The sequence below is a fragment of the Trichosurus vulpecula genome, chromosome 9 (genome assembly GCF_011100635.1).
Source record: "Trichosurus vulpecula isolate mTriVul1 chromosome 9, mTriVul1.pri, whole genome shotgun sequence".
NCBI lineage: Eukaryota > Metazoa > Chordata > Mammalia > Diprotodontia > Phalangeridae > Trichosurus > Trichosurus vulpecula.
Genome location: NC_050581.1, coordinates 4,996,361 through 5,018,785, shown reverse-complemented (window position 1 = coordinate 5,018,785; position 22,425 = coordinate 4,996,361). Strand labels below are relative to the sequence as shown.

At 44.1% G+C, this 22,425-nt stretch overlaps 1 protein-coding gene across 1 annotated transcript in view; it reads left to right on the top strand.

The window, feature by feature from the left end:
- The window catches only part of PRKCB (protein kinase C beta), a 646,949-nt gene that overhangs the window by 90,227 nt on the left and 534,297 nt on the right, over positions 1–22,425 (top strand).

The following is a 22,425-nucleotide window of genomic DNA, read 5'->3' as shown; positions in this document are numbered from 1 at the left end:
GAGCCAGAAGGCATCACAACTCTCCTGACTCAGTGCCTAATTAGAAAATAGCAGAAGGTGTGAAAGCCTTCTTACAAGCAAGCCTCCCTTAAACAAGCTTCCCCTTTAAGCAAATTCCTCTTAGGCAAGTTCCTCCCCCAACAGGCTGTGTGTGACTCAGGCTGTTTTGCAGCTGTGAGCTGGGTCAGAGCTCAAAGCAGGTCACATAGGCCTATTGGTAGAGGGGGAAGATCTTCCTAACCTGTTAACATTGCACTCCTTCACACCTGAGAAGAGGAAATGAAGGGTAGGAAGGACTTTAAAAGAGCCGTTGGACATTGGAATGGATAACAATCTGCATTTAAGTGGAGTCACTGCTTGGGTTAGAAAAAGTAACAGTGGCACATTATTTTTCCACTCAGCAGGTCCAAGACCTCATCACCGCAGGTGTTCCTTTCCTCCATACAGACTGCAACCCATCCGTTGCTATGCCATGTGACTCTTGTTCATATCTGATGGCAACAACAGCTGGCATTTACATAGTGCTTTAAGGTTTGCAAAGCATTTTACACACGTTAACTCATTTGACCCTCACAACAACTCCGTGATGTAGGTACTGTTAGCATAGTGAAGGAACTGAGGCAGAAAGATGTTAAACGCCTTACGCAGGGTCACAAAGCTAATGTCTGAGTGCAGATTCAAACTCAGGTCTTCCTGACTATGAGTCCTGCCGTATCCACTTTCTCCATCTTCTCACAGGTCTTCCAAGGACGATCTACCTAATTAACATGTCGAGTCCTTCTTTTGGGTCTTTTTTTTAACATTCTGTGGGTACTAGTGCACCACTCATTCTGTCTCTTTGTTATCCCGACATGTTATTGCTGCATGACCAACTTACCTGCTTTTCTGATTAAACACTTCTAGAACAATCTGTTTGTAATAGTCCTTGCAGGTGGTACATCATAGGAAAAATGCTGCAGCCCACTTATGCCTACCAATACTTAGGAATGAGGAGATGTAACTAGGCACCTTAATCTTATCCTCTTTAATGATGAAGATCATAGTCATGACAGAGAGAAGAGTAAAGAAGTTGGGGCACATGTACAGCAAAAAGACCATTGGGGACAGTCTGGAGATCTGGGTCATAATCTTGGCTGTCTTCAACCTTGGGAAACTTACTTCCCTTCTCCGGGGTTCTAGGTTTCTTACCTTTAAAATGAAACTAGATCATAGATCTGGAGCAGAAAAGGGTCTCAGAGGCCATCTAGGTAGTCAGGAGGTGCAGTGCATAGAAAGCTAGATCTGGAGTAAGGAAGACCAGAGTTCAAATCTGGTCTCAAATACTTAATAGCTGTGTGACCCTGGGCAAGTCACTTAACCCTATTTGTCCCAGCTTTCTCATCTGTAAAATGAGCTAGAGAAGGAAATGGCAAAATCCTCCAGTATCTTTGTCAAGAAGACTCCAAATGGGGTGATGGAGAGTTGGGCATGACTGCAAAACTACCGACCAATAGCCTTATTATCCGCTCCCTTTTAAAGATGATGAAACTGGGAATTTAAGAGATTTACGCAAGGTTACAAGGTAGTAGGGCGTCAGAGGGGAGTTGCTATGACATCCTATGATGTTTTTTTGCTGGGTACTCTCCGGAAAATACCTTAATAACATAATGTCAGCCTGACTAAGCGTTTCATCAAGGTAGTAATTATGACTGAAGTTATTACTGCTGCTCAACCACACCTCCATGCCTTTTGCTCTCCTCCTTTCACTTCCTTTCCTCACCCTCTCCCCCACCTTTGACCTTACTTTAGTTCAGCAGGTGAGGGGCTGGAAATCCATGGCAAAAATGCTCCGAGGAGCTCAGGAAATGTAAGGATGAATACTGTGATGTGGTGAAAAGAGCTCTGAGGGAGCAAGTCCTGAGACCTGGGTCTGAGTCCAGCTCGGTTTCTTACCAATGTTGTAACCACAGCCAAAGTCAGTTCCTCATTCTAGGCTTCACTCACCATACCCAAGAATGGGGGTGATCACCTCACACGGTTGGGTCGTTGTGACAAACAGGAAAGTGCTTTGGAAATGCGAGCTATTCTTAGATGAATCACATCTCTATGGGTGGGAGTTTGAAACCTCGCTCAGGTCCTTGCTGGTGTCATGTCACTGACACACGCTCACCCTCAGTGTCTCCGTCGGTGAAATGGGTGTAGTCATGGTGCCTGCCTCCAAGGGTTGTTGCGAGGAGCAAATGAGCAAATACACACAGAGAACCTCGCAAATCTGAAAGCGCTCTGTGAACGCTCCTTCCTTATAGCATGGCATGACAGTGCTGTCCGCGGCAAAGACACTGGAGTGGTTCGCTCTTTCCTTCACCGGTGGATTAAGGCAAACGGAGCTTAAATGACTTGCCCAGTGTCTGAGGTTAGATTTGAACTCAGGTCTTCCTGACTCTAGGCCCGGCTCTCTAGCTACCTAAGAGTTACCAAAGTACCTCTTGTTATAAAGATTATATGTATTATTACATATAGTATATGTCATTATGGGATAGCTAGGTAGCATAGTGGATAGAGTACCAGGCCTGGAGAGAGGAAAACTTGAGTTCGAATGTGGCCACAGAGGCTTAGCTAACTGAGTAAGGCACTGAATTCTGTTTGCTGCAGTTTCCTCGTCTATAAAATGAGCTGGAGAGGGAAAGGCAAACCACTGCAGGATCTCTGCCAAGAAAACCCCAAATCGGGTCACGACTGAAGTGGCTGAGCAAGGTGTTATTAGAGCAGCTCTGCTCAGCTCAAGCCCCACTGTCTGTGAGAGGCCTTTCCAGGTGCCCCTCAGAGCTGATGCCCGCCTTGTGAGACCGCCTCTGCACGACTCTGCGTACAGCTCGTCGGCTTGTCAGCTCCTCCATTGGAATGTAAGCTCCCTGAGGACAGGGGTGATGTTTTTGCCTTTCCTTGTATTGCCAGCACTTGGCACACTTTAAGTTTAGTGGATATCTGTTGACTGACTGATGTCTTGTGGGATGAGCAGTGTTAGAAGATTCGCCTCCTTCTAGAAATAAGGAGATAGGGGCCCAGAGACATGGAGACGTGGCCATGGTTATATAGCCAGCGTCAGTAGGCTGGATTCCGTCCATTACTGTCTCTCTACTAGGTCACCACGTGGCCTCTGCAAAAAACGAATACCCCTAGCTTTGGGGCGAACATTGCAAAACTGTGTTTTCCAGTGGTTTAAAACAGGTGCTCTCCAGTGCTGTGATATGGGCCCAAACCAGAGTATAGTACAATTAGGAAATATTTAACAAAATAAACAAAAATACGACCAAACATAGATAATGTTTCTATGTTGTTTTCTAAGTCTACGTGTTACCCGCAGGAATCGCTATATACTGTTTAAGGGTCCCTGTTTCTATTTGAATTTGATATCACTGATTTAAGAAACAGTCCAGTCGGAGGGCAAAGGGACCAGCAGCAAGAAATGCCACGGTTTTCTCAGGATTCATAAAGTAACTAATGTCCTTTGCATCTTTATCCAAATTCTGATTGCTGCCCTTGCTCCTTCTCTCTCTCCACTTTAAGAATATAGGATTATCTCCCTTTTTTAGGTGGTGACACGGAGCCACGCAGCGACTCTCCCAGTAGCCCAGGAGAAGCAGTGACCAAGCGAAGCAATGGGGTGGCTCCAGTAGGCTATCACTGCAGGATTTGAAGACTCCCCTTGCATGTAGTGGTGGAAATAGCACTGTACTTGGAAGCTAGGGGACCAGCCTTCTAGGCCCAGTGCTGTCCATTTGCCTGCTGGTGGAAGTAGGAAAAGTTGTTTAATTTCTCATAGTCTACATTTCATTATCTTTAAAATGAGCGTTATAATTCCTCCCCTGCGTACCTCTCTGAATTGTTGGGAGGCTTTCCCAGTGAACAGGGACATGGATTGGGGGCGGGGGAGCTTTTTGAAAAAAATTGAGACAGGGCAAGGGACTGGTCTCATGATTTCATTGGCATAAAGAATTTCAGTGGTACAGTTTGGCACCTCCTCTATAATTTATAGTCTTGGGGGATTGCCTGGAACCCTGAAATGGTGAAGACGCAGAGCCAGGAAGTTTCAGACGTGGGACTAGAACCTAGGGCTTTCTGACTTCTACTGTATCACTCTGACTCTCTTGAAACATATAAAGAGCTCAAAAATGTCAAAGTCATTACAGTGATTTTAAAAATGTAATTTAGTTTTCTCTTGGGAATTATAGGACACTCCTTGGAGATAAATGAAGGCACGAGTTTTGCAAAAACAGGACTGCAAATCATTGAAACAGGAATAAGAATTCACTTTGAACAGCTTAATCCACAGAGCCAGTGGGAGCTTCCATTCTCCCCCTTCCCTCACCTCCTACACTCAATCAGTCATCAAATCCTGTCAATCCTGCCTCTGAAATATCTCTTACATCCGTCCCCTCCTACTTACCTCCACTGTCATCACCCTGTTCTGGGATCTCATTACCATCAGTTTTGTTTATTACAATAGCCCACAACTGGCCTTCTCACTGCTACTTCATCCCTACTGCTACTTCGTCCCTCCTTCAATCCATGGTGCTCCAACGGTTGACCATTGCCACTCTTCTGACCCCCCCCCCCCCATATTTTGGGGGTAAGTACTGGTGGGGGATGATTTTATTGGTATAGGGGGTAGCCTGTGAGGAAGCTGCCTCTACCAAAGAAGAGAGCTTGCCCCAGCACTGAGAAGTTAAGTCATTCTCTCTGGGTTGCTCAGCCAGTATGTGTCAGAAGTGCCACTTTAGCCTGTCTTCTTGATTTCAAGGCCAGCTCTTTCTCCACCATGACAAGCTACCTATCAGTTCTGTATCATATGCCTAATGATATCCAAATTCTTTAGCCTAGCATTCACTACCTTTCTTAATCAGGTACCACCAAGGGAGGGGGAACCTGCAACCTCGAGGCCACATGTGGCCCTCTAAGTCCTCAAGTATGGCCTTTTGACTGAATCCAAGTTTTACATAACAAATTCTTTTATTAAGGGGATTTGTTCTGTGATGTTTGGATTCAGTCAAAGGGCCACACTTGAGGACCTAGAGGGCCACATGCGGCCTCAGAGCTGTAGGTTCCCCACCCCTGGACCATAACCCCCTGCCTTTGTAACCTTATTTCAATATCTCCTGTCATGTTCTAGGTCGAACGGGGCTACTTTTTCATCTTGCCTCCTCCCTTCTAAGATGTCTTTGCTTGCCCTGTCCTCCTTACTTGGAATGGACTTTCTCCCTTCCGTTCCTCCTTAGCCCCCTTACATATCTTCACCTTTTAAAATCAATCCCTTCCTTTAAGACTCAACTCAAGTTCCTGAAGTGTATGTGGAAGTAGATGAGCAAGGATTTATGCCCAGAAGGGGGTGGAGCTCCCGTCACTGTACTGGCAAGGGTGGATACTCCAGCCCTAGCCCCTCTCAGGCCCTATATTTGGAGTCACCTCACCCTGGAATCTACTGCCATGTGCAGAGGAAGTGCCAACTGGGCTCTGCATCACTGATCATCTAAGAAAATGATTCTAAAATGACTCTGATGTTAATTTCTTGTCCTTGCACCTCTCCCTCTCCTTCATCCTAGATCTTATTTTCATTCTCATTGGGATCTCCAATATCTCCCCTCCTTCCTGTCCTTCTAGGCCATCACCCCTGCTTTGTCTGAACTCTATAGTCAACCATTCCAACTCCATAGTATCCTCTATCATTGAATCTTTTGATCCCTTGTCCTATTGCCATTCTCACTGTGCCCAACTATAGCTCTGCATTAGCCCTACCATTTGTCTTCTCTATCTCAACTCCTGTCTTGCTGGATAACACAGGAAGAAATCATACAATCATGCCAACTGAGTCCAAAGCAGATTCCTGTTCTCTAATTTCAATTAGACCCTCAATTATTTCCTGATTAACTGGCATGTGCCTCATTTAAAACTTCTCTCTTCAACTCTCCCATGTCCTTTTCTCCTTTCTCTTTCTAAACCAAGGGTTCTTCACTTGGGGTTCAAGGAATCTGAGGGGTTCTGTGAATAGGTTTCTGGGAACTTGACTGGGAACTTGATTGGGAAGAATTGCATCTCTGTTTCAATAAAATCAGTTTCCTTTTTAATTCCCTGGATTTAATGTTTTTGCATCAAAAAAAAACAACAACATTGTTCTGAGAAGTGGTTCATAGTTTTCCCTAGACTGCCAAAAGGTATCCTTGACACGCATACGAAAAGATTAAGAGTCTCTGTTCTTAGCAAAAGAGCCTGATATTACTGGGAGAATCAATGCTAGTGCTTTGTGAGCAACCTCTGAATTTCTACTCTGTGCCTCAAACCCTTTTTACAGTGTTCTCAATTTTCTCCTTTATGCTTGGAGGAAGGCCCTATTCCAACCCCTGTATTTGTGCCCCTGACACTTTCCCTACTCTCTCCTATAAGATTTTGTCCCTTCTGTCACTCCTCATCTCACTCATTTTCCATTTTGTCTTCTGGCTTCTAACATCCTCCGTGTTGCTCACAGAAGTCTTCCCAAGTCTCCCTGAATCTATCATATTTGTCATTTCTTATGGCGCACATTTATAGATCATGTTCATTCAGGCATTCTCCAACAGATGGACACATTTTGCTTCTGTCACTTATCAACCCGTTTGCAGTCTGGCTTCTGACCTCATCACTTGACTCAAATTACCCTCTCCAAAGTGACCAGTGGCCTTTTGTTCGGTCATCATTCTTGAATTTTCTACTGCGTTGGCCATTGCTGACCATGCTCTCCTAAATATCCTCTCTTCTTTGGGCTTTCATGAGTTCATTTCTCTGATCTTTCTCATTTTTCCTCCTGTCTGGACCAGGGGTAGGAAACCTATGGCCTCAAGGCCACACTGGTCCTCTAGGTCCTCAAGTACAGTCCTTTGACTGAATCCAAACTTCATTTGTTCTGTAAAGTTTGGATTCAGTCAAAGGGCTGCCCTCGAGGACGTAGAGGGCCACATGTGGCCTCAAGGCCACAGGTTCCCCACCCCTGCTAGCCATTCCTTCTCAGTATTCTTTGCTTGATCATCATTCCATCTGTGAATGTACTCTAAGGCCCTGTCCTGGATTCTCTTCTTTCTATCTTTCCTCTTTCCTCTGGTGACCCCCTCAACTTCCATGAGTTGAATGATCAGCTCTATGCAGATGACTCCAAGATCTCCGAGGACTCCAGCTCCATTGTCTCCCCTGACCTCCAGAACTACAACTCTAATAACCAATATTGGGTATTTCCAACTGGATATGTCATGGGCACCTCAAACTCATTGTGTCCATAGCAGAACCCATTATCTTTCCCTTCAGATGCATGACCTTCTAAACTTCCTTGAGGGCACCTCCATTCATATTTGCAAACTTGGTGAGGAGCAGACAGGCAGCTCAGGATGCATAGAATACTGGATTTAGAATCAGGAAGACCTGAGTTTGAATTCTGCTTCTGACACTTAATAGCTATGTGATGGTGGGTGAGTGGTTTTGCGAGGACCTCTCATGAAATCATGAAATCTAAATCACAACCTTTCTGTAAATTGAATGGGATCAGCATGGCTCAGGACTTCTGATTGACAGCTAGGTCTAAGTCTTGAGTTACTGAGAAATCACCTGACTTATAGGAATCCGGAACTTAGAGTAGCTGGACCCACTTCCTCCCCACTACTACCTCAGCACGTGCCTTGCCAAATAAAGAGAAAGATGTTTTTTACTTCCTTGTTCCTGGGTTAAATTTCTCCCGAGGTTGTGAGCCTGAACTCCACCAATGAGGGTGAAGATCAGTGGTGGGAGGAGGATGGAACCACTAAGGTATATAATCATGCTTCACTTCCTATACCGGGCCTCTCCTACTAGCTCGCTGCTGGTAGTGATGACGCCCTTTCTGGCGAGATTTCTACCTGGAGAAACCTCTGATTTTTTTTTTTATTAAATGCTGGGTGGTCACACCACACACAATGGACATGTCACCTAACCTCTCTTAGTCTCAGTTTTATCATCTTCAAAATGGAATAATAATAACCCCTTCTCATGGTGTTGTTGTGAAGATGGAATCAGATGATATATGCAAGTCTCTTTGAAAACCTTAGAGGGATTTGTGCATGCTAGTTAGCAGCAGCAGCATCATTCTCTTTTCCTCATTCTCCATATCCAATTAGTTTCAAACTCATCATTTCAATCTTTGTAACATCTCTCATATCTATCACCTTCTCTCTGCCCCTCGGATTGTCACCCTAGTGAAGGCCCTCATCACTTCTTACCTGTACTATTATAGAAACCTCCTAATTGATCTTCATTTTTAAGTGTGTGCCCTTGCTAAGCTTTCCTTTGTTATACCAAGAACAAGTGAGACACTCCACAGAGTGTAAGTTTTAAATGGAGAATTTATTAACTGGCATCCATTCGGGGTTCAACCCAAATCAAAATGGCCCTGAGTTGGGGTGAATACATAGTATTTATAGAAAATACAGGGTGCAGTGGTTAATTATCTCTTGAAATTTACATGCCAGGTCACAGGGTGGTGGTGGTGGGGGGGTACAGGAACAAAGGTCCTGACAGATCAAAGATTCTGACAGGTTATCCTTAAGTGGGATAATCTTATCTATTGACATTCCTTGGAGGAGTCACTGAGCCCCAGGGACATTTGCTAAATGCCAATAGGTTTGAGTCCATTCTTTATTATGCAAACTGGGGTTTTAGTTAGGGGCTGGGGGCAGGGTTCTCCTTGATTTCTCCAGCGCCACACCTTCACACAGATGCCAAAGTACAGGTCATGCCATGTTGCTACCATGTCCAACAACTTTCAGGGGCTCCCTATTGACCCTTAAATAAAACACCAATTCCTCTGTTTGGTTTTTAAATTTTGGGGGCAGGTAGGTGGGCACAGTAGCTCCATCTTCTGGAGTTCAAATCTGGTCTCAGACACTTACTAGCTACGTGACCCTGGGCAAGTCACTTAACCCTGTCTGCCTCAGTTTCCTTATCTATAAAATGAGCTGGAGAAGGAAATGGCAAAGCACTCCAGTATCTCTGCCAAGAAAACCCCAAACGGGGTCACAAAGAGTTGGACATGACTGAAGAACAACCACATGATTTGGTTGTAGCATACCTTTCCAGACTTAAGTTTTCCTCTCCCTTACATCCCTTATGTTCTGGGCAAATTGGCTTACTTATTGTTCGTTATCTATAACCCTCCACTTCCTGCTCGCATGCTTTGCACCAGCTGTCTTCCATGCATGGAAGGCATTCTCTCCTCGCCTCTTCCTCTTAGAATGCCAGGCTGTGTTTAAAGCTCAGTACAGAGCACCACTTCCTACATGAGGCTCTTGCTTATTCTTTGCCTTCTCCTGGATATTACCTTCAATTTACCTTGCTTGCTCTTTATTTTAACTCTGTTGTTTCCTCTATAGAATGTAGGCTCCTTGAGGGCAGAGGCTACTTCATCCTTCTGGTGTTTGTATCTCCAGTGCCCGACATGCCGTAGGCACTTAATGAATTCCCAGGCTTGTTGTTTCCACCTCTGGGAAAATTTATCTTTATTCAAAGCTTCGCTCAGGTACCGCTTATTCCAAGAAGCCTTCCTTTATTCTTGCAACCTGCTAAATTGCGAAGTTTTTCTCTCCTCTTCCCCAGATCACTTTGTATTTAATCTATTACAGTGTGAACTCCTTGAGGGCAGGGACCATGTTTTTGCCTTTCTTAGTATACCCAGCGGGGCACATAAGTAACTGATACATGTTTAGTGACTTAACTTATCTTGTACATGCTACACTGTCTAACTAGCAGCTAGGTGGTACAGTGGATGGAGCATTCAGAGTCAGAAAGAGCTGAGTTCAAATCAGGCTTCAGACACTTACGTTAGTGACTCACTTAAACTCTGCCTGCCTCAGTTTCCTCAACTGTGAAATGAAGCTCATAACAGCACCTGCCTCATAGGGTTGTGGTTAGGATCAAATGAGATGCTCTTTGTAAAGTTCTTTGCTAACCTTAAAACGCTGTGTAAATGATAGCTACTATTATTAAAAACCAGTTCCCGGAGGGTAGAAGGGCTCCTTTATCTTTTGTCTTTGGATCTCTGCTACCTTCTACAATAGTAGTATTTGACAATAGTAGTCTTCCTAAATCCTGCTTTCCCCACCTCCATCGTATCTCCACCACAGCAGTGGTGGTGGTGATCTCCCCCTTCCTAGAATAGCTCACAGCACTTTGTTTGTTTAAAGAGCTTGTAGACAGTGGGGGAGGAGAAATGCAGATAAGACTCGTATGTAAATAACTGAACTCTTTATATTATCCAAGGCTTATAATTCTTTATGCACGTCTGTCTTATCCCTCCCACAAATGTGTAAATTCTTTGAGGGTGGTGACTATATTGCATCCATCCTTTCCCCATCTGGTATCAAATAAAGTACCCTGTGTTTGTTAAGAAAGCATTCATTGAATGGTCATTGAGTTGGATGGTGATTGACAGACAGTCTTTGTAGCCTCTAAAGGCCAAGTATGCTGACTATGCTGGTTTCACCGCCTTTTTCCCTATTTCAGGTCCTATTGATATTAAAATGTTGATGAACCAAAGGGTTTTCTAAGGCTCCCAGAAACACTGGAAAGATCCCATGGTGGGTAGGTAGGGGTCCTTGTTGTTGTTTGTCCTTCATTCTTGAAGAGGACCATGACATCAGAAAAGTGATGTCATGACTTGCAAGTGAATTAGGTTTAAGTGAGTCAGGGCTATGCAAAATCACCAGCCTCACTCTCTTCTCCTGAGCCATCTGGATCCAGTGGGGATGCATCAGGACGACTAGAGGTGGCTCATTTAGGGGCTTGGCATGAGCTGTTGAGTCATGTGGATGTATTCAGCCACGTATGTAATCGGTATCTGAGTGTTGTCCATCCCTCAAGAGAAGCACTGTTTATATGACAGAGGCTCATTTCATTCTTTTTGGCCAGGCCCTTGGCTTGGCTTCAAGGAAATGCCCCACAACATTTATTCAAGGTCATTGGCAGGGATCTTTTGAAGAGCTCAAGGTCTCTTAGCCTGAAATCAATGTTCCAGGGACTAGTGGAATAGAGTAATGATGACGGTAGCATTTCTAGTTGTTTGTGGTCCCGTGCCATCCTCCCCGCTGGAACGTAGATGGTATGAGAACTCCTCCATCCTTCAGTTCTCAAAGTCAACATTCTATGATGGGTTGGAGGCAGAAGACCTTTGTATTTCCTATATCACTGGGTATGAGTATGTCACTTCTTTAATATGGTTGCCATTCTCTTCCTCTATGAATTAGGGAGTTGGACTAGTTGTCTTCTTACATGCTTTCCATCTCTGATACTCTGTGAAACATGGTCTGCGATTTCTTCCCACTCCAGTATTGACGGTGCCTCTATGGCCTTTCTGTTTCTGGTTTGTTTTCCTAAATCCCTTCTGGAAGGTGGGGGTGGACCTTATTGTTGGATTTGGACTGGTCAGACAATATGTGGCATAATGGAAAGGACAGTGGATTTTCAGGTAGAAGATATTGTGAGAAACGTGGTTTTGGCGATCACTGGACTTCCTAGGCAGGGCCAAAGTCCTGAAGAAGAACCCTGTGATAATCCCTAGGGAAGGCTGTACAGACCACAGGACTCCCAGAGGAAGACCAAGTGGTAGCCATCCCTTAATCTGTGGGAATCACAGGGCCTCCTAGGGGTCAGACCCTAAGGAAGACCCAAGTGATGGCCCCTTAGGATGGCAGTAAGATCACAAGGCTCCCGAGACAGGGCCGGAAGTCCCATGTGATGTCCCCTTAAGAAGGCCGTGCAGACCACAGGGTTCCCCAAGGGAATCTAGAGTGGTAGCCCTCTTAACACCGCAGGGGGGGATCACAGGACACCCCAAGACAAGATCCAGGAGTAAGCCTGGCGAGCTTCCGCTGCCTGTTGCTTCCCTTCACTTGACCTTAGGAAAATCCATGTGATTTGCCCATTCACACCCAAAGAATTCAGGACCAGAGTGGGCAGAGGAAGGCATTTTATTACGCTCCCCGGGAGAACGGGTGCAGTGCTCACGGGAACACTCACACTGATACAGCTGCAGGAGCAGGGGTAACCATTCCCTCCACTCCTGCTAGAGTCATGGTTAGTTTACAATCTTTGTTTTTTACATAGTTTTCCTAGGTTATACAGTTTATATAAATAGGATAATAAGGATACAGAAGCAAAAGTGAAGTTAATTAGATTTTCCTTGTCTTAGTTTAGGATTAAACTATATTCTTTTACTTCCCCTACTTTCCCTCTTTAACATATGCAAATGATGCAAATCAGTAGGCCTGGATTCTTGACCAAGACCAGACCCTAGATAAGCTTGAACAGGTTCAAGTGGGTTTGGCCTCTCTAATTCCCCAGACTGCCTTCTCAAAAAGTATGCACATGAGTACAAGCCTGACCTCTCACCTGACCCGACCTTGAGGCCTGGTCTCTGCTAAAGCTGGGGTGGGGGAGGGCAGGGAAGCACACCTTTACTTCTGTGGAAACAAAACTCCTCCTCCCATTTCTTACAATATGAACCCTAACTTTGCCACTAGCGAGGCTTGTGTCAGACGATGGAGCTACTGTGCCCACCTACCTGCCCCCAAAATTTAAAAACCAAACAGAGGAATTGGTGTTTTATTTAAGGGTCAATAGGGAGCCCCTGAAAGTTGTTGGACATGGTAGCAACATGGCATGACCTGTACTTTGGCATCTGTGTGAAGGTGTGGCGCTGGAGAAATCAAGGAGAACCCTGCCCCCAGCCCCTAACTAAAACCCCAGTTTGCATAATAAAGAATGGACTCAAACCTATTGGCATTTAGCAAATGTCCCTGGGGCTCAGTGACTCCTCCAAGGAATGTCAATAGATAAGATTATCCCACTTAAGGATAACCTGTCAGAATCTTTGATCTGTCAGGACCTTTGTTCCTGTACCCCCCCCCCCCCACCACCACCCTGTGACCTGGCATGCAAGTGAACCTAATTCACTTGCAAGTCATGACATCACTTTTCTGATGTCATGGTCCTCTTCAAGAATGAAGGACAAACAACAACAAGGACCCCTACCTACCCACCATGGGATCTTTCCAGTGTTTCTGGGAGCCTTAGAAAACCCTTTGGTTCATCAACATTTTAATATCAATAGGACCTGAAATAGGGAAAAAGGCGGTGAAACCAGCATAGTCAGCATACTTGGCCTTTAGAGGCTACAAAGACTGTCTGTCAATCACCATCCAACTCAATGACCATTCAATGAAAGGTACCAAAAGTCTCTCTCCCTTCCTTCCCTTGAATACAGGGTCAATTCCAAAAGACTTTCATGAGGAAGGCAGAAAGTGAGGAAATGAGCACTTATGAAGTGCCTACTGTGTGCTGGGCACTGTGCTAAAGTGCTTTACGAATACTGTCTCGTCTAGGCCTCACAATAATTGTGGAAGGTACGTAGCTATTGTTATCTTCATTTGATAGTTGGGGAAACTGAGGCAGACGGGTTAAGTGACTTGCCCAGGGTCACACAGCTAGTATGTGTCAGAGGCTGGAGTTGAACTTGTGTTTCTGACTCCAGGCCTAGTGCTTTACTCACTGTACCACCTAACTGCCTCCAAAGGAGTTTTATGTGGCATAATGGAAAGGACAGTGGATTTTCAGGTAGAAGATATGAACCCTAACTTTGCCACTAGCGAGGCTTGTGTCCTTAGGCAAAGTGGTTTTCTCTTCTGTCCCGTTGCAATCATAATCTTCACTCCCAGTGTAAGCTTGGAAGGGTGACTGCCTAGTTTGTGCATTCTCTGAACTCAAATGTTTGTTTTAAAATACAAATGACTCTGGCTGCTCTGGGGCTGTAAGTGCCTGCACATGCCAAGACCAATCTTTGCAGATCGCTCTTGGCTTAGCAAATAAGCTGGCCTGCTACTCCTCTCGTCACTGAGCCCTTTACACATTGGCATTTCAAATTGATTGCGGTATTTTACTGTATTGTCATTCTCCTCTTTACCTATAATGCAGGATCCTTACCCTCCTTCGTTTGGAGAATTTTCATTTCATGCTAGAGCCTGAAACAGAATTGGCCACAGGAGTGATACTGGAGGCCTGTTGGTTGCCAGCAGTCTGATCAGCAAGGCAGAAAGGATTATCTACAGGAAACTGCAGTGGGGGGCGGGGGGGGGGATGCATGTGGGGCTAGGAGAACTAAGAGAGAATGGCCACGTTAGATGCACCTTCTTTTAACAGCGATATTGAAGGCTGCTTCTGTCACTCACTTTGTAATACCAGGTAGGAATTAAAAACAGACAAGCTGAGTAATATTAGAAAAAGAGGGCCAACAGGAAGGGAAAAAGAGGATCCTATGAGGATGCATTGAAGAAACTGGGGATGTTTGGTCTGAAGTGTTAAGGCTACCCAGTGATGGAGCAACTGGTGGTATCTTAATTCAAGGATGGGAACCAGGAGTGAGATGTGCTTGCTATGTGTGGGCTCAGCAGCAACAGAAAGCGTAGCCCAGAGTGATATAAACAGCCATCCATGAACACCCCTACATGCCACAGAGATGAAAAGAAGGGGCATGGCCCAAGTCCAGTGCTGTAGGAGCTGCTGTAGCCTCATGCCTTCCAGGTCCTACTGGTCTGTTCTCTTCTAGAGTTTCTGTTGCTTCATCTCCATTAACATTTGACTGAATACCCCCTCTGTATGGCACTGAATGACAGCTGGAGCCTGCGTTGGCCAGTCATTTATTCACCAGTCCCTTTATTTCTATCTGGCATCCCTAAATATTCTAGCAGAAATGGCTGGGCAGTGTAGGGAGCTCTTTCTTTCTCTGAACATGGCGGCGCCTACTTTTGTTCTCAGTGTCTACCAGTGTAGTGTCCCAACTGACTGATATAGATGCTAGGAATGATAATGTCAGCTGGCATTAATGGCGTATCAAGGAATCATTCGGTTGTTTGGTGGTGTCCAAACCAGTGTGGGGTTTTCTTGGGAAAGATACTGGAATGGTTTGGCATTTCCTTCTCCAGCGAATTAAGGCAAACAGAGTTAAATGACTTACCCAGGGTCACATAACTAATGAGTGTCTTATTCTGGGTTTGAACTCAGGTCTCCTTGACTCTGGGCCCAGCACTCTATCCACTGAGCCACCTAGCTTCCATATTAAGTTATACAAAGCACAAATATTTGCTCCTCACAACAATCCTGTGAGGTTGGTATTGTTATTATCCACATTTCACAGATGGAAACTGAGGCTGAGAAAGGTTAAGCAATTTGCCCAGGATCACACAGCTGGTAAGTATCTGAGGCAGGAGTCTGAAGTCAGATCCTCCTGACTCTAAGTACTGTCCTCTCTGAAATATACCACCTGATTGCCTTCTGACAAAAACGCTGACTTTGGTTGGGTGGGAAGGAGCATGAGAGCTGTCTTCAAAGACCTAGGGGATTGTCACGTATAAGGAAGATTAAACTTGTTCTGCTTGGACCAAGATGGCAGAATTAGGACCAATGAGTAAATATTATAGAGGTAAATATTGGTTTGATGGAAAGAAATATTTTCTCACAATTAGAACTGTTCCAAGTGGAATGAGGGGCCTCATAAAGTCCCCATCAATAGAAGTCTTTAAAGGGAGGCTAGAAGACCACAGGGATATTGTCCAAAAGGATTGGGATGAGTCTGTGACTCCAGATAAGTCACTTAATCTCTGTGAGCTACAGGTTCTTCATCTGTTAAAGGAGGGGGCTGGACTAGATGGTTTATTAGGTTCCTTCTAGCTATAATCCCATGATCCTTGCTGAACTCTGTTATTCCTTCCTGATGTTCTAAAAGTGTGTGGTTCTCTGAGATTCTAGCATCCCTAAGACTCATTTGGTCCCTTCTCTTAGATGGCCATTTGAACCAGCTGTAGCCACAAGTTGCCTGATGGTGGTCTGGAGGGAGCCTGTCAGCACAGTGTATTCATCCATGGCTCCCTCTTCCTTTCTCTTTTCAAACTCTCTTGTGTATTGCTGGAATGATCACTTCTTCACTCTTAAGAGCCTCCTACAGCCTTGATCTAGATGGCAAAGGCAGAGGTTGTTTGCAGCCAATGGGTTGGAATATCTCTTTGGGGAGAGTTAAAGGAAGGAAATAAGCCTTATTAAGTGCCTACTATGTGCCAAGCACTGTGCTATGTGCTTTGAAAATAAATCGTATCTCATTGATCTTCTCAACAACCCTGTGAGGCAGGTGCTGTTGCTATCTCCATAACTGAGGCAGGCAGAGTGACATGCCCAGAGTCCTAAAGCTAGTAAGTATCCAAGGCTGGATTTGAATTTAGGTTTTCCTGACCCCAGGCAAAGCACTTTATCTGTTGTTTCATCTTCATTCATTCAACAATTACTTCTTGAGTTCCCTAACGTTTGCCTTATGGGAGATAAGAAAAAAGTTGAAAATGAGATCATGGCACTCGAGCTTATAATGTAGCAGGGGACAGTTCTCACCCAGAAGTATTTCAAAAGGCTCATAATTACATTTTTTGTGTACTGCCTTTCCTGAGTCAGATTGCAAGTTCTCAGCTCAAGGACTAGCCCTGATAAATTCACAAAGGTTCATCAAAAGAAGGTTGGCCATCGGTTGATTCCTTGAGTTTTGGAGTGGGGGAGAAATGGAACACAGCAATTCAGGAAGCCATCTACTGAGGCATGGAGGGATTGAGACTTGCATGGGTGAAAGGAATACCCACACTGATGAAATGACAGAACTTGGAAATGAGCAGTTCCAATTAAGTGATGAATTGTGCACAAAATTATAACACTTAGTATAGTCAGAGACCAGTGTGGACTAGGGTGATCAAGGAAGGCTTCCTGAAGAGGGGAGACCTAAGCTGGGACTTCCAAGGTGAGCAAGACCTATTTAGATGGGGAGGAGTAAGGGCAACACAGAGAAGAGTAGCCAGCACCCTGATTCTGGTTCACCTCCCCCTCTACCTCTTGCCTACCCATCATTTTGGGAAATAACTCCTCTGGAGAAGCAGCCTGGCAACAGCTCCTTCAGGGGCTACAGTCATAGCTACTGAAGACCCAGAAAAGAAATTTCTTGCTGCCAGAGTCCTTGGCATTGTCAAATAGCTCAATATGATTTTGTTAGTGGAAATGACCTTGAAGGACAGGGATTATTATTTGCATTGACGCTATACTCTAAGGATTTTTGCATGTATCTTGCATATGTGTTTTCTCCTCCATTAAAATGTGAATGGGCAGCTAGGTGACACAGTTTACAGAGTGCCTCGCCTGGGTCAGAAGACCTCCCTGAGTTCAAATCCTGCCTCAGACACTTACTAGTTGTGTGACCACAGGCAAGTTTCTGTAACCTTGTTTGCTTCAGTTCCTCATCTGTAAAAAGAGCTGGAGAAGGAAATGGCAAAATACTTCAGTATCTTTGCCAAGAGAACCCCCAAAGGGGTCACAAAGAGTCAGGCATGACTGAAAAATGAACCAAAGAATGTGGATGACTTAAGAACAGGGACAGTCTTTTATTAATTGTATCCCCTCCAGTACTTAGCTGGGTACTTTGTACATAGTACTTAATAAATGCTTTTTCATTTTCTGAGCTACAGGAACATCATGAGCTTGAGCCTATAGGCAACATGGACCAGTTTTTGAGCACTGGCACAGAATGATGATGGTTTTGCAGATTAATCTGACAGGAGCACAGTGAGGGAGAATGGAGTCAGGGAGTCCCGTTAGGATGCTGTCGGAGCAGTTCAGAGAGAAGAGTGAATCCAAGATAGGGGCGAGAAGAAGAACTGATAGGATTTGGTAAAAGATTAAAAATAGAGAGAGGGATGAGGAAGTGATGACTGCCTGGTTTCCGTAGACAGTAGGTATTGTTAGGCACCAAGCAGGTGCTTAGTAAATGCTTGAAGATTGCTTAGAGGTGCGCAAGGCTGAAGCTACTCTGACCAAGCCTTCAGAGGCTCTTCCATAAGGGAAAGTTCTAGTCCTGGTTACTGGCACTGCAGTCTCTGAATTCATTCTGTCAGTAGGGGCAGCTAGGAGCCATCTACTTACAAAGTTTACCCTCGCTGCTTTAGCCATAAAATATATCCAAGGCTTAACTTGTCTTGGAATGCTTTCATGAACTGCGTATGAGCAATGGAAAACTGAGTAATTTATCTGAGTCCCTTGGTGAGCTGGTGAGTAGCCTGCGTATCTAATCATTCCCAGTGGTAATACTGGTGCTAGCAATAAAGACTGTTGTTTGTAGGGCTCATTACTGTTTATGAAGCACTTTAGGAACAGGATACAACACAATCGTCCAAGCACCTCACAAGGGCAGTTGTGCTGGTGTTATCTCCCCAATATTACAGATGAGGAAACTGAGGATTGGGGAGGCAAAAGCCGTTTGCCTAAAATCATAAGCGGGGAATGGAGGCTTTGGCTCCTATTACAGTAATCATTCCATTACCTCACACTGCCTGGTGAGGCCAGGTCAAACATTTAATTTAATATTTTAGTGTCTCCACTGTTTATACTTTAAGAAAAAGGTCAAATTCTAGTCTAGCCTCTTCTGATTACTCCCTTAAAAGAATACTGTTTTGCTCTGTGTGTGTGTGTGTGTGTGTGTGTGTGTGTGTGTGTGCGCGTGCCCTGTGTTTAAATGAAAAGATTAGGACTGTGGCACGATGACTTGCTGCTGGGGAATCTGAAGTTTGTTTCCATTTTGAGAGGCTGTCCTGTTGAGAGCCACATAAATGTAAACTGAAGTGTGATCTTGGAATGCTGTTGGTGGTTAGCAGGCCGACTTCTGGAATTTAACTTAGCTCAGAATGCTCTCAGGATCTCTGGGCTATGGGAAATATAGAATTCTCTTATTGTAATTTATACAAAACTTTATGTGGCTGCAGTGCCAGCTTTCCCTGGGATCAGGGACTGTTTTACTAGAAGTACAGATTAGAGCATACTAGAGTGTGCCTGAGCATTGGAAAAACTCCAGAGGCATTTGGCCAACAAGGATTTATGGAGCCCTCTGCTAGGCGTTTGGGTTGTAGGGTAAGAATGGATACAGTCTCTGCCCTTAAAGGGCTTATAGTCTCTTAGAACTAAGAACTGGATAATGGACCAATATGTAATCAGTAGATGTAGTTTGCATGCATGCGTTACTGAGCTAATTTCCCAGTGGAGAAGAGTGATTAGTAAGTTCATGAATTATCCTTCTAGTCATTCTTCAGTTTCAAAAGTTCCATGTTACTATCAATTGCGGTAATGTTGCTTCTTCCTGGTGGTTCTCATTAACAGTATTAGGATTATATAGTATTTAGAGCCAGGAGGCACCCTAGAGATCATTTCATCTAGGGGTTTGTAATCTGGGGTCTATGAACTTTTTTTTTTAATAAATATTTTGAAACTATTTCAATATAATTGGTTTTTCTTTATTATCTTATGTATTTCATTTTATGCATTTAAAAGCCTTATGTTGAGAAGTAGGCCATGGGCTTCATGGACCTGGCCAAAGCAGGGTCCATGACACAAAAAAACCTAAGAATCTCTGATCTAGTCCAAACCCTTCGTTTTAAGGTTATGGAAATTAAGGCCTAGAGAAATTATATGACTTGCCCAAGGCCATACAAGATAGTAAGACGTGGAGCAATGATTTGAACCCAGGACCTCTAATTCCAAATTCATCGCTCTTTCTAATGGAGACAAAGGGGGTGTCATGTGGGAGAATTGCTAGACTTTTCTGGAGGTCATTTCTCATCAGTGGCTTCCGCCTTCAGTAACCTGACCATCTGGGACCAACCTATCCTTCCACCAACTTGCTACCAAAGAGACAAAGATCCAAGATAAAGATTCTACTTTCAAGAGAGAATGAGCTCTGTTTTCACTGGACAAGGGCTGGAGGTTCTGACCCAGAGAGATGAACACACACACACACACACACACACACACACACACACACAGAGATTTGGGCTGACCACAAGAGCCTATAAGGATGGAGTTCTTTAGAAGACCAGATTCTGTACGACCCCCTTCACTCTATCCATACATATTGACACTACTTCACAGTCAAACCAGGAAGGGACCAATCAGAATTGACCAAGACCAGGAGATCTCTGGGGTTTCTTTATATAATATCAGCTCTGTTGCTTCTAAGTGGGAATGACAGCTGATCTTTGGGCATGACTGCAGCTGTAACAGCTTTCCACTTCTGTGTCCTAGGGCCCAAGGGCCTCTCTGAGGTAATGAAGCTACATATGGCAGCTGGCACCTATGAAGCCTCTTAACTCCTGGCTTGCTGTTCTTTATTCTTAGATTTCAAGTATTAGAATTAGGAAGTGTTGACTGAACTTGGCTCCCTTACAAATAATGTAAGATTGTGTGTGTGTGTGTGTGTGCACACGCATGTGTGCACATGTGATTTTATTCATATGGCCTGGTGAGGACTATCTCTTTTACACATTGGCACTTGCCCTACAATTTATAGTTTTGAGAGTTGCTTGGAACATTGAGAGATTAAGTGACTTGCTCAAGGTCACAGAGCTGAAATATGTCAGATGTGGGATTTGAATCCAAAGTCACTGTCCCATGTTGTCACTAATTTAAAATTTTAAGACTTTTAAATATACTTGTGAAATGAGTACATGGTTTATTTTGATAATTGATGGACACCCAAGGTGTACAGTGATGGAGAATCTTTTATATAATTAACCAATTTGAGGTGTAAACAAGATAATTTCAGAATTTGCTAATTGTCATTTTATCATCATAGATGTATAATTACAAAAGTGTTTGGAGGGAGGGGAGCCTGGGTTGAAGATTCTGCTTGCTGGCCAGAGAGAGGTGGGATTATTCAAGGGACCTTTCTTGGAGGAGGAAGGTCTTGGCTTATAGTTGAGAAAAGATGGTGGGTGACCCTTGGCAAATCACTTATTAACCCCATTGCCTCCAAAAAGAAAAAGAAAGGAAAAAAAGAAAAAAAGAAAGAAAAAACCACCACTGCCAAGCTAGAGTGCATCCAGAAGAGGGTCACTCAGGAAAGCAAGAGTCCTAGAGAGAAGGAGATTAATTAAAGGCACTGGGAATGTTTTGCCTGGAGGAGAGAGTCTTGTTGGGGAGCTAAGGCAAAATCACTAATTTCAGACAGCCACAGGGTTGTTAGGTGGAAGAGAGATTAGACTAATATTCCTACTTGGCCCCAGCTGGGAGGAATTAGGGAATTAGAGCTAGTTCTATAATGTCTATGAACTAAGTTTCAGATCAACATAAGGAAAAGCTTCCTAAAAATTAGAATGCTTCAAAAATGCAACTGGCTGCCAGGGCAGATGGTCATTGTCCATTACTAGAGGTCCTTGACCCTGCTTCTGTGGTACATTGTAGAGAAGATTCATGTTTCAGGGAAGGATTGAATTCACTAAATGATGGCTAAAGTTTTTTCTGGCTCTGAGCTTCTACAATTCTATACCTGCTTTGTGCCATTCTCCCTGGATTCCCCCTGCCCAAGTCCTTTGGTTTGAAGGCCTGTGATTTAGGTTCTTTGTTGCTGCTCGACTAGGCCTTGAGCCATCTGTCTTTGTCCTTATGTATTTTGAAGTCCTTGACTTTTGCAGCACATCCACTATTAGTTTCCCCAATCCAATTTATCCTATACAGAGCCATTGGACTTATCTTCCCAAATTCCCACTTTGATTGTGTTATTTCCCTCACTGAACAAAAACCATCAGTAAATTCTCTCATTGTCTTGACGATCAAGTCCAGACTCCTTCGGGGGCCTTCTTCCACCTGGCTTTAACTAGTATGGTGAAGTGGAAAGAATGCTGAACAGGAGGGCTGGACTTGAGAGGAATGGGGCATGAGTTCAAATCCCATCTCTCCCAGTTAATGTTCTGTGACCTTGGGCAAGTCAGACAACCTCTTGTGTCTCAGTTTTCTAATCTATAAAATCAGTGATTCCCTTTACGTAACCTCCAAGGTCTCTCTTTCATCTCTAGATCGATAATCTTATGATCCTCTGGTGTTTCTTATGTTCTTCAGAGTCATGAGACCTGACTTCAACCCTAGCTATACCACTTAACTTACTTGGATGACACAAATAACTATATTACAAAAACATTAGGTAATAAGTGTATCGAAGAGGAGCAAACAAAATGTTTTATGAGCAGCTCTTTTTTTGTGGTGGACAAGAATTGGAAGCTGAGGGGATGCCCATCAATTGGGGGAATAGCTAAACAAGTTGTGGCATATGAATGTAATGGAACACTATTGTGCTATAAGAATGATGAGCAGGTGGATTTCAGAAAAACCTGGAAAGACTTACATGAACTGATGCAAAGTGAAGTGAGCAGAACCAGGAGAATGTTGTACACAGTAACAGCAACATTGTATTATCATCAACTATGAGTGACTTAGCTATTCTCAACAATACAAGGCTCCAAGACAACTCCAAAGGGTTCATGATGAAAAGTGCTATTCATA